The sequence below is a fragment of the Diadema antillarum genome, unplaced genomic scaffold (assembly GCF_040938485.1).
Source record: "Diadema antillarum isolate AM-2024a unplaced genomic scaffold, OU_Dant_1.0 seq00000720_RagTag, whole genome shotgun sequence".
NCBI classification, from domain to species: Eukaryota; Metazoa; Echinodermata; class Echinoidea; order Diadematoida; family Diadematidae; genus Diadema; species Diadema antillarum.
The window spans coordinates 1,793,147-1,809,397 of NW_027271624.1; the positions used below are offsets into that span (position 1 = coordinate 1,793,147).

Consider the following 16,251-nt stretch of genomic DNA (forward strand, 5'->3'; position numbering starts at 1 on the left):
TCTGAATTCATACTCTCAAGAGATTAATCACATGATTACATGAAAACAGTATTGATATTTTTATAAAAAAAGTTTGATAGCAAACCTGGTTCAGCACCATTTTTAAGCACTTTAAGGTAAGTTCATCATCAAATAGACCACACACACAACTCCCCCCCCCCCCAGTGATACCTTACTTGAACCATAACAAGGATCATATTCTTGAAGATGTGATCATTATGATCTTTGTCTTTAGCAGCTCTAATCTCAAATATTTCATATATGCAAGAATGGAGTTAAAGCGTTGTGCCATCAAACTCTCTTGAATATACAATCACAGAATAAAGAATAAAGTACAATAACATGTTAGGTAGCTGGTAATTTCTAATGCAGAACTGGGTGCACTGAGCAATCACTCTTCGACTATGCAGGCGACCACTGTCATGTAAAACTGAAAAAAAAATGAAGAGAACGTGGTGATTCTCTGGTCCATGTAAAACGGTTGACCTCGGCGTCTGCTTAATGCTGTTGAAAGGTTCCTGTAATGGTATGTGGATTCCAGACTTCCGATTCATGCTCTGGTTATAGTAAAGTATAATATCGTATATCACATTATGCCTTGTAGCCTATATCAGTGTATGCTGTCCACATACTACCATCACTTACCGGTACATGAAGACGACGGTTGCTATTATCAGCACGGCTAGGACGATGACTACGAGAATGACTACCACACCAATAACGACATGTGGGCCATCCGGACCATCATCTCCGTTTTCTGTCGTGATTGGAAAAAAAACGAATGAAAAATACATGTATTTATTTCACCCGCAATGTCTTATAATCATAAACAAAAGGAGTATATTGACATGGCCTTGACGTATAACGCGTCCGCCGTGTCGTGGCTGAATACTCACTTTGCTTGTATCTCTCTATATATGAGTGACAGCGAGAAATAGAGGAGAGAGAGAGAGGGAGAGAGGGAGATACAAAATATAGGCCTAGGTAACAAATTTCGTGAATTTGATCGTCAAACGAAATTACATGCCAAAATATTCCATCAAACGATAAATTTCTTACCAATTTTGGTGAAATATAAATTATGTGCCTAGGATCTAATGTTATCATAATATTTAAATTCTGAAATCAGGGTTTTTACGCTTCTTTTTTTAGCGGGAGAGGGATAACATTGCTCTTACGGCCTTCTTTGCAGGCTATTGGGCTTCCTATCCATTGTTTGTCCGGTCCGCAGCGCCACTCCTCAGAATTATTGCCGTTTTGACAAATGACAGCGATCACTTCCCCTTCCTTGAACGATGCTTTGATGATGCTCATGTACGTGTTATGCGGCAGCACAGGTAGATCGCATTTCAGTTCTTTCAGTTCAGTGGAAGAGGAGCATGGGAAAGAAGACATATGTTAGTATGACATTTGCTCTGTAAATCTTTTTTTTAGTTGGCCCACGTTATGACAGGATCTTGTCATTGCGCTCGTCGATACATTGACGGTTCAAAATCAGATGAATCTGTGCTCCAAACTCTTTGGCCCGAATTCACGAAGGTGGTACAATCTTTGTCCATGGTTTAAACCTCGGACAAAGATCGCAGTTTGTATGGGGCGCCAAGTGTCGCATGGCCTATTTCGTTACGAAATCAGTCATTTTGTGGACGAAATGACCATTTCATTAACGAAATTATCATTTCGTGAACGAAAGAATAACATTTCGAAAAGGCCATGTGTTACTTGGCGGCCCATACAAAACTACGGTGTTTGTCCATGGTTTAAACCATGGACAAAGATTGTACCACCTTCGTGATTTCGGGCCTTTGTCTTACAACCCAATACATTCAAGAACATTCACGGGTACGCAATTACAATTTACTTCTACATGTATTATATTTTTCATGAAATTGTGTAATAAAGGAGTTGAGCTTGAAAACAAAGGAGAAAAATTAGATGAACCTAGCTGTCACTCACTTCTGCCTGTGCAGACGACACCTGCATCCTCGAGGTGGGAACAATCATGTACTGCAGAGTGAGGACAGTCCTTGAGGGACTGCTCGTTGCCTGTGCACGCAACGTCGTCGAAGTGGATGCTGCCGTACGAGCGCGAGCCGAAGTAGCTGCCGGAAACGGCGCGCTTCGCCGTGCCGAAACCCAGCTCCCTGCAGACGACGGTTGCGTCTACCAAGTCCCATCCGTCATCGCACACAGTGCCCCATATGAAGTTCTTCAGCACTTCGACGCGACCCTCGAAGGGATTCGAACCGTCGACCAAACGAACTGGTATCATAGAAAATGAGGACAGTTTAAAATAACAACAAACTTGCCTGTAACAGAGATAGAATTGTTATCATACAGTGTCACTAGCAACAAAAACAGCTTTTATATGTATTACTTAGGCTAGCATGCTCGTTATTTATAAGCAGTGGGTTTTTTTTTTTGCGCAAAAGATCCTATGGTCTTTTTTTTTCTTACTCCAATATTATCAGGTATTCATTCTTACAACATGGTCAAGAGGACATCTGGTAGAAGGGAATTCTTCAAACCGAGGATCGATACTGTATAGGCCTACTTACGAGAGTCTGGTGCTTTAGGAATCATGCATTATGAGCTACTTCCAAAGGGTATAGATGTAATACATATTAACACTAATGGCAAACTCTTCGCATTTGGAGGTCTATGAAAATCTCTCCGAACCGACACTGAACAGAAAAAATTTAACCTGATCTTAATCGCCGAGCACGCCAGAGCACAAACTGAAGGACGGGTTAGAGTGTGGTAAAGGGTGTGTGTGTGTGGGGGGGGGGGGGGGGCGATGGTGTGCGAAGGTGTACGTGTACTTACTTGGTGCTGAGCAGACGACCCCGGCGTCGTTGTCGTGCGTGCAGTTATGCACCTCCACGCCGTTGTTTGGACAGAGGGCGATTGAGGACTCGTGACCGCGGCAGTCCAGGTTGTCCACGTAAATGGGGCCCGTCCCTTTGCCAAAGGTTGCGTTACCAGGGGCCTCCACGCCCGGCCCAAGGCCCAACTGACGGCACAAGACTCTCGAGTCTGATTTATCCCAGTTGTTGTCGCACACCGTGCCCTATGTGCCTTCCAGCTGAATCTCTATGCGGCCTTCGTACGGTGTGTTCCCGCCAACTAGGCGGAGAGTTATGTTGTTTTCTGAGGAAAATGTGTATAAGAAAGTATTAACATTCCGTTACCATGGTAACGCTCTGTGACTGCCATATGTTTTTAACATAATCTTTGTGCAGCTATTGTTCTTGATCTCACTGATGTACACTAATTAAAGAAAGAATCTTATCTGAATATAACTGGGACGTTTCTCACCCGGCAGGGAGCAGATGACGCCTGCGTCACGAGTGTGATCACACGTCGAGTTGGCTTGCAGGTCGAAACGGTTGCACTGCACCAGTGAGCCCTCGTAGCCGCTACAGCCGATATTCTCCGCGAGGATCGTACCCTTGCCCGGTCCGAAGAATGACCCCGTCTTGGCGGATGCGGCAAAGCCATAGCTTAGCTGTCGGCAGGCAACCCGCGCCTCCTGCGAGTCCCAATCGGTGTCGCAAATTGTACCCCACTCGTTGTTGACATACATTTCCACTCGGCCCTGGTAAGCATTCTTTCCACCAACGAGGCGTACTATGTAAACGAATTTACGAATCAGTATTTATATATGAGGTCATTGCTATAATTGTAAACATAGACAATTTGATCTTAATCTTCATAAATCTCGGGTTTCACTAAGTCATTAACTATCTTATGAAAATTTTCCTCATTATGCTATCCATAATGATATCAAGTGCAGCAGAAGTCATGATAATTACTGTCATTTTCGTATTATGGCTATCATCTTTATCAGGTGAAAACGTAGTACAAGAAGTGGAAGAGGCATAAAGAGAGAGAGAGAGCGAGAGAGAAAAGTATAAGAAGTGGAAAGAGTAATACGAGGAAGAACAGGTGGAAAAAGTAAGAAAAAACAACGACTACTGAAACTTGCTTTTGGGCGCGCAGACGACACCCGCGTCTTCGCTATGGCTGCAAGATGTCTGGTTTTCGTAAGGGCAGTCGAGCAGGTTTTCTTCGTCGCCCTCGCACCCGACGTTCTCCAAGTAGATGGGACCGAAACCTCGACCGAAGCTGGCGTACTTGCGAGCCTCCACGGCTTTGCCCAGCCCGAGCTGACGGCAAACAACGGCCGCGTCGTTCAAGTCCCAACCGTTGTCGCACACCGTACCCCAAGAGTTATTCCGACTGAGCTCCACGCGGCCTTCGAAAATGTTGTTCCCGCCAACCAGACGAATGCCGGTTGTTGTGCCTGGCGCATGGGCAGGAACAGATGAAAATACAATGGAGTATAGTGCGTTATTATTTTGATGAAGTGTATCCTAAATCCGACATAGAAACGAAGCTTGTAACTGGTATCTTTTGCAACACTAATGATAGGATTTAGTCCCAAATATCTAAGACCAAGAAAAGCATGCGAGAAACATGAGCCCGAAATTTCTGCCGGATTGGTGGATAACACCTTTCGTGCTCTATAGCTAAACATGCCCTCGATTAGCGTTATGAAATATCTAACATGTGATGTCTAGGAAGTATCTCGATAAATATGTTGCCGTTTGTGGAAAGGTTCTTTTCCTTTAATCTGATTCTGCATACCTCATTAGGGGGAGAACTCAGCACTGAGTCATGAAGTTAACAAACTTTACCGACAGAACATTACCGGCTGCTTACAGCTTTGAATAATAATCATGAGCGTCCTATTTCAATAAGAAGATACGTAGTGCAATTAGCTGATCTTCCTAAGATATGCATTTAACACTATGCAGATAAAAGGGGCTTATATTTTCCTTGACCTTACACCATAAACAGAGAAACGAGTGAAATCTCACTTGAAGCCTTGCAGACGGCACCCGCGTCACGCGAGTGTGGGCACGAGGGATCCCCATCCGCGACCTTTCGCGCCACGCACTGCGACAGTAGCTGGAAGTTGCTGTTGCACATCATATCGGTCATGTACACCCGGCCCTCACTTGGTGGTCCAAAGCGCGGATCGCCCACTGGGGCCTCGACGGCGGGTCCGAAGCCGAGCTGCGAGCAGACGATGTTGGCGTCGGATAAGTCCCAACCATTACCGCAGATAGTCGTCCATCCGCCGTTGACTTCAATCTCGACTCGGCCCTCGGAAGAATTTCTGCCACCAGCCAGGTTCACTGGAGGAACAAAGGTTGTCATAAAGTTAAAGAATTTCACGTAAATCTACATGAGGGCTGGTGGCATATACATGTTGCACGGGTATACTATGCCATCTCATAAAAGAGCTACTAAGCGTCTTTCTCAGCTAAGACAGCAGAGGACAAAGTTTGTTCAATATACCTAGTTCCACTTCCATACGGTTGACCTCACAACTTCTTTGTCCCGAATAACTCTTCGAACTTTCGTTTACTTTTCTGTGAAGATGTGAGATATTTCCAGACGGATAGCAATCAGACATCAAGAATATTCGGGGGTGGGGGGGTGGGGCGTTGTTTAAAACGAGATGTATGTTATGTCAGCGTACATAATTAAACTTCAGCAAAGAGAGCGTCACGACGTAATTCACCTCACGACACAAGGATTCGGGATTTTGCAACAAGCGGTATTCACGACTAGGTTGTAGGGTTTTTATTTTCCCGCTTATTTTCCAACTGCGCATGCACAGGTTAAGAACTTTGGAACTTATATGTGTGCTCACCTTTCGGCAGACATATCACACCGGCATCCTCCGAGTGACGGCAATTGTGCATGCCGACCCCGCGGTGCTGACATTCTAGAACGGACGCTTCGCTGCCGTAACATCTCGTGTCGTCGATGTGAATTGGCCCTGTGCCCGAGCCGAAGCGGGCATTTGTTGTCGCAGCAAAGACATCACCAAACCCTAGCTGCTTGCAGACGATCTGAAGGATGATTTATTCGAAGGACAATAAAGTAACACAACAAAGAAAACACAGGTAACGCCATCAATTATTAGTTTAAAGACGGATGTAGACGCCTGCAGAAGCTCGTATTTTCCTGTATTAAACGCCCCCATATTGATCTCAGTCACTTTGTTTATCATCCATTTAATTGTACATCTTCGTTTCTCCGTCACTCAGTCAGTTCTTTGTCGGGGAAATGCACAATTATGACGCCTTTGAAGGAAGAATGGAGAACAAAAGGAAAAGTTGAGGGGTGGGAGGTGGCAGGGACTATACAGAGGCAGGGGATGGTCATATCAAGACCCGTGGCACTGCCAGATTGAAAATCACAACCTGAGAAGGGTCGTAGAGGATATTGGAAGGGGAGTGAAGGAACGCCGTCTTTTTAAGAGGGAAAAGCATTCACGGGAATACCTAAAGGTCCTGTTTACCTTTGGGAACAGTGATTTAAAAAAAAATCAATATATGACATTTAATGCAGATGTGTACGTCTGTTATACCACAAAACATCCTATCATATAAAATTTCGCGATAAAGCCTAAAATATAAGGAGATATCTTTATTTTTCTCAATAAACCGTAGCTGTAGACGGTTTAGTCTGGAAACATTTTATTATTACTATTGTTGACATTACTTATTTTTGTACATTTAACAATATTCAACATCGATTTTACCTATTCAAATTTTTACAGTGGTTGTTTCTATCCCTAACTCACATTTTAAAACTATTTTAAAGTACTAAGGCTGGGTTTTTGTGAATTATGCATTTAAGTTTAGATTGCAAGCGATTTAGATGATGACCCAATTAGTAACGCCCACGATATGCTATGGTTTCAGGGTTCCCTGTGTCAGGTTCTCGAGCAGCAGGGGTTGTGCCCCTGATTTGCTAGGGACTATATCTGTCTTTGGCTCGTCCTTTTTGGCGGGAACTCAAAGGTGTGGCGCCCATGCTTGCTTCCTTTCAAACAATCATTGCATGACATGTAGAACCAAACGAAGTATAGTACATTGTACGTACTCTTGCATCAGTAGTGTCCCAACTGTCGTCACAGATGGTTCCCCAGACGTTGTTTAAGAACACTTCTACCCTGCCTTGGAATGGATTCCCCCCGCTGACGAGACGCACCAGCTGACTTGGTGCAGGAGTCGTCGTAGGGATAGGTGGCAAGGTTGCTTTTAAGGGGAGAAGCATGCATAAAATGGAAAAAGGAATCAGTTCTGCAATCCTCATCTTCATTTCCATTTCCCATTTCATAAATACAGTTACTATGATGACAACTCTCAGAAAATTGCCTCGTCTTAACCCTAAAAAGACTTGCCTATTTTGATGAATTGCAAGACGGGGGGGGGGGGGGGTCATTGAGCACCCCCCAAATCTTGGCCGTTGACGGTGTGATCGCGAGGAAAATTGGCACGCGCGTCACCCACAAGGTAATCTACAAAACTGAATAAGTAATCATTCCACAATTATTCAACTTTATTCTTAATGATTTGAATATGCTAATTTATGCACAAAATTCAAAAAATTGCTGTAAATCTGTAAATAAAAGTCCAAAACTGCTATTTTTTTGGTATATGTAATCTTTTCATGATTCTTATAAATATTAAATGTACATTGAAAATGGCGGTATCAAAGTTTTTTTCTTATGTATTTTATTTGTTTATTTCTTATGTATTTTATTGTTTTCGACTTTTTGTTTCTATTTTTTTCCATGGAAATTATCGGCGACATTATTCCGATCATCAACAACATGAAATCAATTTATTTTAATTGCCTCTTAATTGCCCAATTTTATTACTGATTCTGAAAAACATATGAAATATCAACGATATAACTTGTCTCTCAAATTCGCAGTTGTGAGTAATATTTCCCTGATCTTGCACACAGAATCAATGGATAGGCAGTGCCGTGTAATATGTCTAGTTCTGGAGACGTAATTGAATTCAGAGTTGCCAATTTAATAATGACAAGAGGATAATTTCTGAGACAAAATCACCTCAGGACATGACGGGATATACAGCGCGTATAAAAGAAAGGAATCCAAATTTGGAGGGCTACTATTTGAACATTGACGGTCATGGAGCGCAGTGTTGGTTGTGAGTAAAGGGGTACTCTTCTTCTTTCCATTGATACCTAATTACGTTGACAAACATCATGCGTAACTGAGCACAATAATTTTTTTAAAAAGACAACAATGACAAATTGCACGTTTAGGGTTTGCGTGTCATTGTGAAGGAACAATGCATGTCTCACTGCCTGGATAAGATCTGTCAATGGAAGTGGTCGAATCATCGGAGTTGTGGGTTGGCCTCCGTGGGAGTGGCCAAGTTATCGGACAGGTGACCATGTTGAAGATTATGAACCATAAAATGTTAGGAGAAACCCTAATCATTGACAGATGTCATACATGCAGTGAGACATGCATTGCTCGTCACAAGAGCACACAAACTTGGAAAAAGTGCAATTTGTCATTGCTGTTTTTAAAGTTCAGGTGCTCATTCATGCGTGACATTTGTCAACATAATTGGGTACTAATGGAAAGAGGAATAGTTCGTCTTTCCTCACAATCAACATTGTGGTCTACATAGCTGACAATTATGAAATAGTAGGCCTCCAAAGATGGATTTCTTTTTTTAATACGCATGTAGTACATTTCAACTCCATGATCGAGTTGACTTTGCAAAATATTAAGATTAAATTCGAGGAATATGTTATCAAAATCAAACACGAAAAGGAAAGCTGTGGCATTTTCTGGTGTCACATGTTTTCGTAAAATAGTGATTCATCCTTTTCTCGCAATTATACGAAATATAGAGCCTGCAAATCAAATTGAGTGATGACGTCATCATCAAACTATCTCCTATTTACCTACCCAGTTATCTTCACATATATTTTTTCCTCCAATCTTAAGAGTATAAAATTGGGATGCTTTTTTTAACAACAGTTAGAGCAAGTAAAAGATTGCTTGTTGTTGGAACAAAAGCGCAATTTTTAGACACAAAACAATTGAGCATTTTTGACGTAATGACGTCATAACTCCTTTTAATTTGCATAATTTATGCGACCAATATCATTATTCCTTGAAGGCAAATGGAACTCTAAAACCATGAATGCTCAATATTTATAACATTCTCTAATGTAATTCTATCCAGAAAGGCCAGCCCATCTATGTAAACTGGAATGGTAGATGAATATTTGCTTAGTTAACGAAATAAAATTGCACTGCATGAAACTGCTGATATTAATACAGGACCTATGAATATTATGAATAGTTCTGAGTGAATACTAACAGGTAAGAGCTACAATAGAGCTAGCGTCCATGTTTCTTAAGAATGATAGAATGCACAATTATTGTACAAGACAGGCTGCTTTATATCATTTCACATCAGTCAGAACCCAACTCAGAAATAATACTGTCGCATTGGCAGGCCCAAAATACTGGAACTCTCTGCAATCCTCTTTTAGACAGGCCATTAGCCTATTTATCTGAATTTAAACGTAAGATGAAATCTTATCTTCTTGACAGATACAATGAATCCTGATTTTTTTGTGTATTACTGTACTTCAGATGAAATAACTTGCATAGTTATAAATATATACATTTTTGTGCATAATGTGAGTCTGTTTTATGAATGGCAATTGGGACCTTTTTCAAATTGTTCTGTTTACTGAGGTCCTACTGTACAAAAGATTTGTTTGACATACAGCTTGTGTCAAATATTTAGACCTTGCTTCTGTGTATTGAAATTTGAACCTGTATATATATATATATATATATATATATATAATTTTTTTTACACTCTGAAATTTGTCAGAGGGATGTGTGTTTCCACTGTTGATAAAGTTCCATAAATTGTAATCTTTAAATAGGGCTGAGTGTTAAATTCACATCTTCATGAATAATTAGATATATGTAGGCTTTTTGATATAATCTGCTTTATTGGTTTTACTTTTTTTTTCATTGATTAATGCTGAGCTACATTTTAGTTAAGCACTGGATATCTTGTAAGTCATTGCCTTTATTTCACCCTCTTTACTCTTGTCACTGTAACTGTGTGTCCAAGTCCAAGTTATTTTTTTCCTATTATTCAATCCCTTATTCTGTTTAAATACATTTTTTTTTCCTTTTTTACATCCGTTAGTGTGCTGCTTCCCCCCCCCCCCAATTATCATATTATTTTCGCATATTGTATGTATATATTGTACATGGTTTTTCAGGCTGAATTTTCCAGTCTTGTGTATCTGGTGGTTGTTTTTTTTTGTATCTGTAAATAGGAGTTTCTGCAATTTACAAGCTTTGCTTCTCAGCAGGACTCCTATCTTTTCCACCTCATGTATATGTTAACTCTTTTTAGCTATCTGTCATGTTTGTGTAATCATTGATTTCTTGTCTTCACCAAATATTACAACTTCTGTAATTTGTTTTCTTGGTGGAATTCAATAAATAAAATTGAATTGAATTGAATTGAATTGAATTGAAATAGAATTGTTCATACTTACGCGCGCAGTTGACATTGGGTTGTGTGCTACAGCCGAGCAAGAGGAGAAATGTTACTGCGACGTAAAACGCCCCTGCCTTCGATGACGGACCGGCGCGTGTCATTATGTCCGCTGTACTTTGCAGCATCTGCGTGAAAGACCGTATGAATGTAAACATATATATTAGAAGGCGAAAAGCTATGGCTATCATTCGTAATGACAATGAAAAATCATGCGTCGTTTAGATACCAGGAAGTCACATTGTAACTGTAGAGGGTCTATTATCGGAGGGGTGGGATAAAACCCAAGCCCTGATCATAGTCCAAGACCATTAGGTCAAAAAAGGGTTTAACCTGGACATTTTTTGTAACAAGCAGATTTTTTCAGGATAGGTCCAGAAAAGTGTCTAGAATAACATACTAAAAGTCCCCATAAATCCTCTTTGAGCGTTTTGCGCAATCCAAGATGGCGTCCAAAATGGCCGCCATTTCCAGAAATTCTTATAACTTTTCAACTAGAGAACCCAAAGACAAAATTTAAATGTCTAAATATATGTTTTAAAGCATGAAGAACTCAATAAAACACATACCAAGAGATGTTGATGCATGCAAGTACCGAAACCCAAGATGTCGTTCCCTACAAAATGGCCGCCAATTTCTGAAATTCTTATAGCTTTTCAGCCAGGTAAACCAAATACAAAATTTAAATGTCTAAATATATGTTTTGAAAGATGAAGAACTCAATTAAATACATATTAAGAGATGTTGACGCACACAAGTACCGTAATCCAAGATGGCGTCCAAAATGGCCGCCATTTCCTGAAATTTCTATAACCTTTCAACGAGGAAACCTAATGTCTTATATGTGTTGAAACATGAATAACTCAATGAAATTCATATTAAGAGATTTTGACGCAGGCATGTACTGATTTAACGACTCGAGCTCTTCCTGAAATGCAAAATGGCGTGTAATATGGCCGGCAGTCACAATTTTATCTCACAATTATGTAAATAAATGTCAAAATATAGTTTATAAGAAAATTTTTATTTAAAAAGATGGTTCTTATGTGTAAAGTATACAAATCAAAAGCATTTGGATGTTAAACTCAAAGGAGTGTGTCCTTGTTACGAGAGAAATATTTCACCATCAGATGTGTTGCTAAACAGAGAGCCTACTAGAAGGCAATGTCTTTTTACCACATGGTCTATTTTCGTCACCTCAAGCACATGAGACAAAAAATTTAGTGCTAGCCCCAGTTTATTACCAACGCATTTGATGTCTACCATGAGGTGAGTTCCAGTTGAAACCGTCACTTATCACTTGAGATAATCACCTGATATCTGTGCTACATAAATGTTCAAAATCAATGTCTACATGTGCTACAAAATAATGTGTAATTTATCACATGACAGTGAATTTCTTTGGTGCAGTATATTGCTCCACCTAAACCTATAGTGTCTAAATTATCTTATCCATTTCGTGTAGATTAGGTAAAAATCATATAATAGATAGAAATCAGAGAATATAACATGACACTCATAGTTATGGGTACATGGAGGAGGGACACTCCTCTCCCACACGAGGGATCTTTTCTTCTTCTTTTTTTTTACTCGAAAGTGAAACATATAGAACAAACGTGTGGTAAGAAATTGAATTAATTCCATCAAAGAGTAGGAAATCTCTAAAGTAGTATTCAGGGAAATGGGCAATATATGGAAGGGTGTGGAAGGGGGATCCCCTCCCCCTCCCCCCAACATGTGGGAGATTTTGCATTTTCAGACCTGATATTCAGACAAATAATGCACCTATTGGTGAGGTATTAGATTTTTGTTTCCATCAAAAAAGGATCAAAAAGATATATAATCATGGAAGTGCGCGGTCATAGGGTTGCCCGCTCCCACACAAGGGAAAATTTCGTATTTTCAGACTTGAAATTCACAGAGCTGTTGCACCCATTTAGTGAAATATCCGATATTTGTGTTGTATTTGAAAACGTTAGTAAAAAAAAAAATAATAAACAAAAATATATATATATATATATATATTAAGGAAAGTGTGAGAGGAGAATACTCCTTCCCATGCTATGGACATTTTGACATTTTCCAATTTGAAATTCAAAGATTTAGCGCACATTTTGGCGAAATATCTGAGATTTGTTTTTGTCCTTAAAGTAAGAAAATATATATTTATGGAAATATGCGGGGGATGTGTATGAGGTGATGCAACCTCTCACAATGTGGCATAGGCGCCGGAAGTGGGGGGCAGGGGGGGGGGGGGGGGGCGGCCGCCCCCCAATCCAAAAAGTGGGGGGGCAAAACGCATTTTTGCCCCCCCCAAAAAGCCCCCCCCCCAAAAAAAAGAAGATACTAATAAAAATAAATGAATAAACAAAGAAAATAAAACAAATATGTATATATATATATATATGAATAAAAGGGAAAAAATATGGCTACAAACGGCAGCTTTTGGACTGCAAAATGTCAAAATTTTCAAGCTCGCTCGCTTCGCTCGCTCGCCATCCAGCAGTTGAGCCCGGTGCGCCTCCCCCTTAATTTCTAAAGCGAAAAACATAGCTACGACGGCAGTTGTTGGACTCTAGAATGTCAAAATTTTCAAGCTCGCTCGCTTCGCTCGCTCGCATTGAATCGTTATGCCATTCTCCTAATGTTGCTGACAGTAATTGCCAGTAGTTGCGCCCGATGCCCCCACCCCTTAATTTCCAAAGCGAAAGATAAATATAGCTACAAACGGGAGTTTTGGGACTGTAAAATGTCAAAATTTTCAAGCTCGTTCGCTTCGTTCGCTCGCATTGAATCGTTATGCCACTCTCCTAACGTTGCTGCCAGTAATTGCCAGCAGTTGCGCCCGATGCCCCCCCCTTAATTTCCAAAGCGAAAGATATAGCTACAAACGGGAGTTGTTGTTTTTTTTACTGTAAAATGTCAAAATTCTCAAGCTCGCTCGCATTGAATCGTTATGCCATTCTCCTGATGTTGCTGTCATCAGTAATTGCCAGCAGTTGCGCCCGATGCGCCGCCCCATTAATTTCCAAAGTGAAAGATATAGCTACAAACCCCAGTTTTGGGACTGTAGAATGTCAAAATTTTCAAGCTTGCTCGCTTCGCTCGCTCGCATTGAATCGTTATGCCATTCTCCTAATGTTGCTGCCAATAATTGCCAGCAGTTGCGCCCGATGCGCCCCCATTTATTTCCAAAGCGAAATATATCGCTACGATTAAAACTCCAGTTTTGGAACTGTAGAATATCAAAATTTTTAAACTCGCTCGCTTCGCTCGCTCGCATTTTATTGTTATGCCATTCACCTTATGTTGCTGACAGTATAATTTGTCGATCGTTTCACACCGTCATTCCATAATCCATGTAAGGAAAACTTACAATGTTCCTCAATGACTGCGTTGTTGAATGTATCACATTCCGTAATGTATTGTAGTCCCATTATTGCTCACGCACACACGCACAAGCATACAGACCGTCAAAATTACTTTATGGTTCCCCCCATGTTTCGACCCACCGTACGCCACTTTACATATATATACCGGGTGTCCCAAAAAAAGCGGAACGGTGGATTTTAAGTACCTGGCGGTCTAAAAGTTATATATCTTTTGACATCATTAGAAAGAGCATCTTCTGCAGAAGACTATGATACCAAAATCATTAAATTTAGTTCAGTACTTTTTATTCTACGCCAATTTCTGAAAATGCAGTCATTGTCAAATTTCGCCGGATTTTTGCGACTTATGAGATAATAATTTGAGCGCGACACGCGATCCATACGGTGAACATTGTGTAAGCTCGGTGATCCATGTCAACAAAAGATACAGCTTTCACATTGGGCACGGGCCAGGAAAAGACAATGTGTGTGTGTGTGTGTGTGTGAGTGTGTGTGTGTGTGTGTGTGTGCGCGCCCAATATGAAAGCGTTATCTTTTGTTGACATGGATCAACGAGCTTACACAATTCACCGTATGGAACGCGTTTCGCACCCAAATTATTATCTCATAAGTCGCAAAAAATTAAAAATGACTGCATTTACAGAAATTGGCGTAGAATAAAAAGTACTGAACCAAATTTAATGATTTTGGTATCATGGTCTTCTGCGGAAGATGCTCTTTCTAATGATGTCAAAAAATATATCACTTTTAGAACGCAAGGTACTGAAAATCCACCGTTCCGCTTTTTTTGGGACACCCGGTATATATATATATATATATATATATATATATATATGTTGATAAGGTAGTCCACGTGTTGGCAAGATAAAAAGATAAGTAACAAAGCTGCAACAAAGTTCATGCTGTATCCACCAACGGTTTATTTCTTCACACAAATTTTCGGGCGTCTCGCCGCCCTTTCTCAAGTGTTGATACTGAGAGAACAATAACAAAATTAAGCCATAAAAATATATTGCAACCGTGTTACCAAGGATGCGCGCTTTAACGCATCCATGCTAGGCATCCTAACACCCAGCGCGCATCCTGGCAACAGTACAATGTTACGTCATAATGAAATTACAATGAGTATAAAGCATACATGAAAAAACTTGGCACGACTGATACAGAAGTAATTCCTCTGAATACGCAGCTGCGGTGGTAATGTAAAAGCAGTGCATTATTTCTTTCAAAATTCAACATACACATAAATTAACTTTAATTCTAGTGTATAGATAATCTTTACATAATCTGAAATTATCATGATCAATATAAACATTCGATTTTTTTTAAATCAAACTGAATCGTCACACTGATGGTTATGCAAAATATGTGCAAGCAGTTTACCATTCCTTTCAAACTTCAGCATACACATACATTAACTTCCAAATTCTGGTGAGTAGATAGTCTTTAAATAATCTGAGACTATAGCATGAATATGAAATACGTGAAAAATCATATTTTTCTTCTTTTGATTAAATAGATACGTCACAATACGTCTCGGAGTGGAAAAAAGACTGGTTCCAAGAAATGGTTAAAAGGAGCGTCAGCATTATATCACTCAAGCAATATAATGATAAGATCTATTGCAGCGGGGTAAACGGGAGAACATACAACAATAAGCGGCGCACCTACTTGTAAAAAGTGTAGTTCGTGAGCCATGATAGATCTATGTTCATGCCCTGTCCCTGGAAGCTTCGTGTGCGGATGATTGTTTTTAGTTCTTTCACGTGTCTTTCTTCAAATGCTTCCATGTCCTTGTATAAAATGCAACATTGCAGATCTGTTAGTGTGTGATTTGTTTTGTTGAAGTGTTGTGCGACTGGATGTTGTGTTTGACTTCTAATGATTGTGCTTTTGTGATTGTTGAAACGTTGTCTAAAATTTGTTGTTTCTCCGATGTAGACAGCCAGGGGACATTGCTTGCATGTAAGGCTGTATACTACATTCTTGCTGTTGCAGTCCCCTGACGTCGGATGGAGGGTGTGGCCGGAGCCAAGTGTGATATCTGTATCTGTGATTAGGTGAGCGCATATTTGACATCGTTTGTTTCCACATTTATGATTTCCAGTAGGATTGATTGTTCTGTTGACTCGAGATCGTGTAAGCAAACTCTTCAGGTTGCGCGGCTGTCGTTGTGCATGTAAGGGACGTGCTGTTAACTCGGGATGGTACTTGCGTGCTTCAACAACTCTTAATGTGTATTTTATTGAACTCTTAATATGTATTTTATTGAATTCGTCATCATTAAAAACATATATCTAGACATTTTAATTTTGTATTCAGGCTACCTGGCTGAAAAGTTATAAGAATTTCAGAAAATGGCGGCCATTTTGGACGCCATCTTGGATTGCGGAAAACGCTCAAAGAGGATT

The 16,251-nt window shown here is 40.3% G+C and overlaps 1 pseudogene; it reads right to left on the bottom strand.

Moving 5' to 3' along the window:
• The window catches only part of LOC139738083 (scavenger receptor cysteine-rich domain-containing protein DMBT1-like), a 33,349-nt pseudogene that overhangs the window by 417 nt on the left and 16,681 nt on the right, over positions 1–16,251 (bottom strand).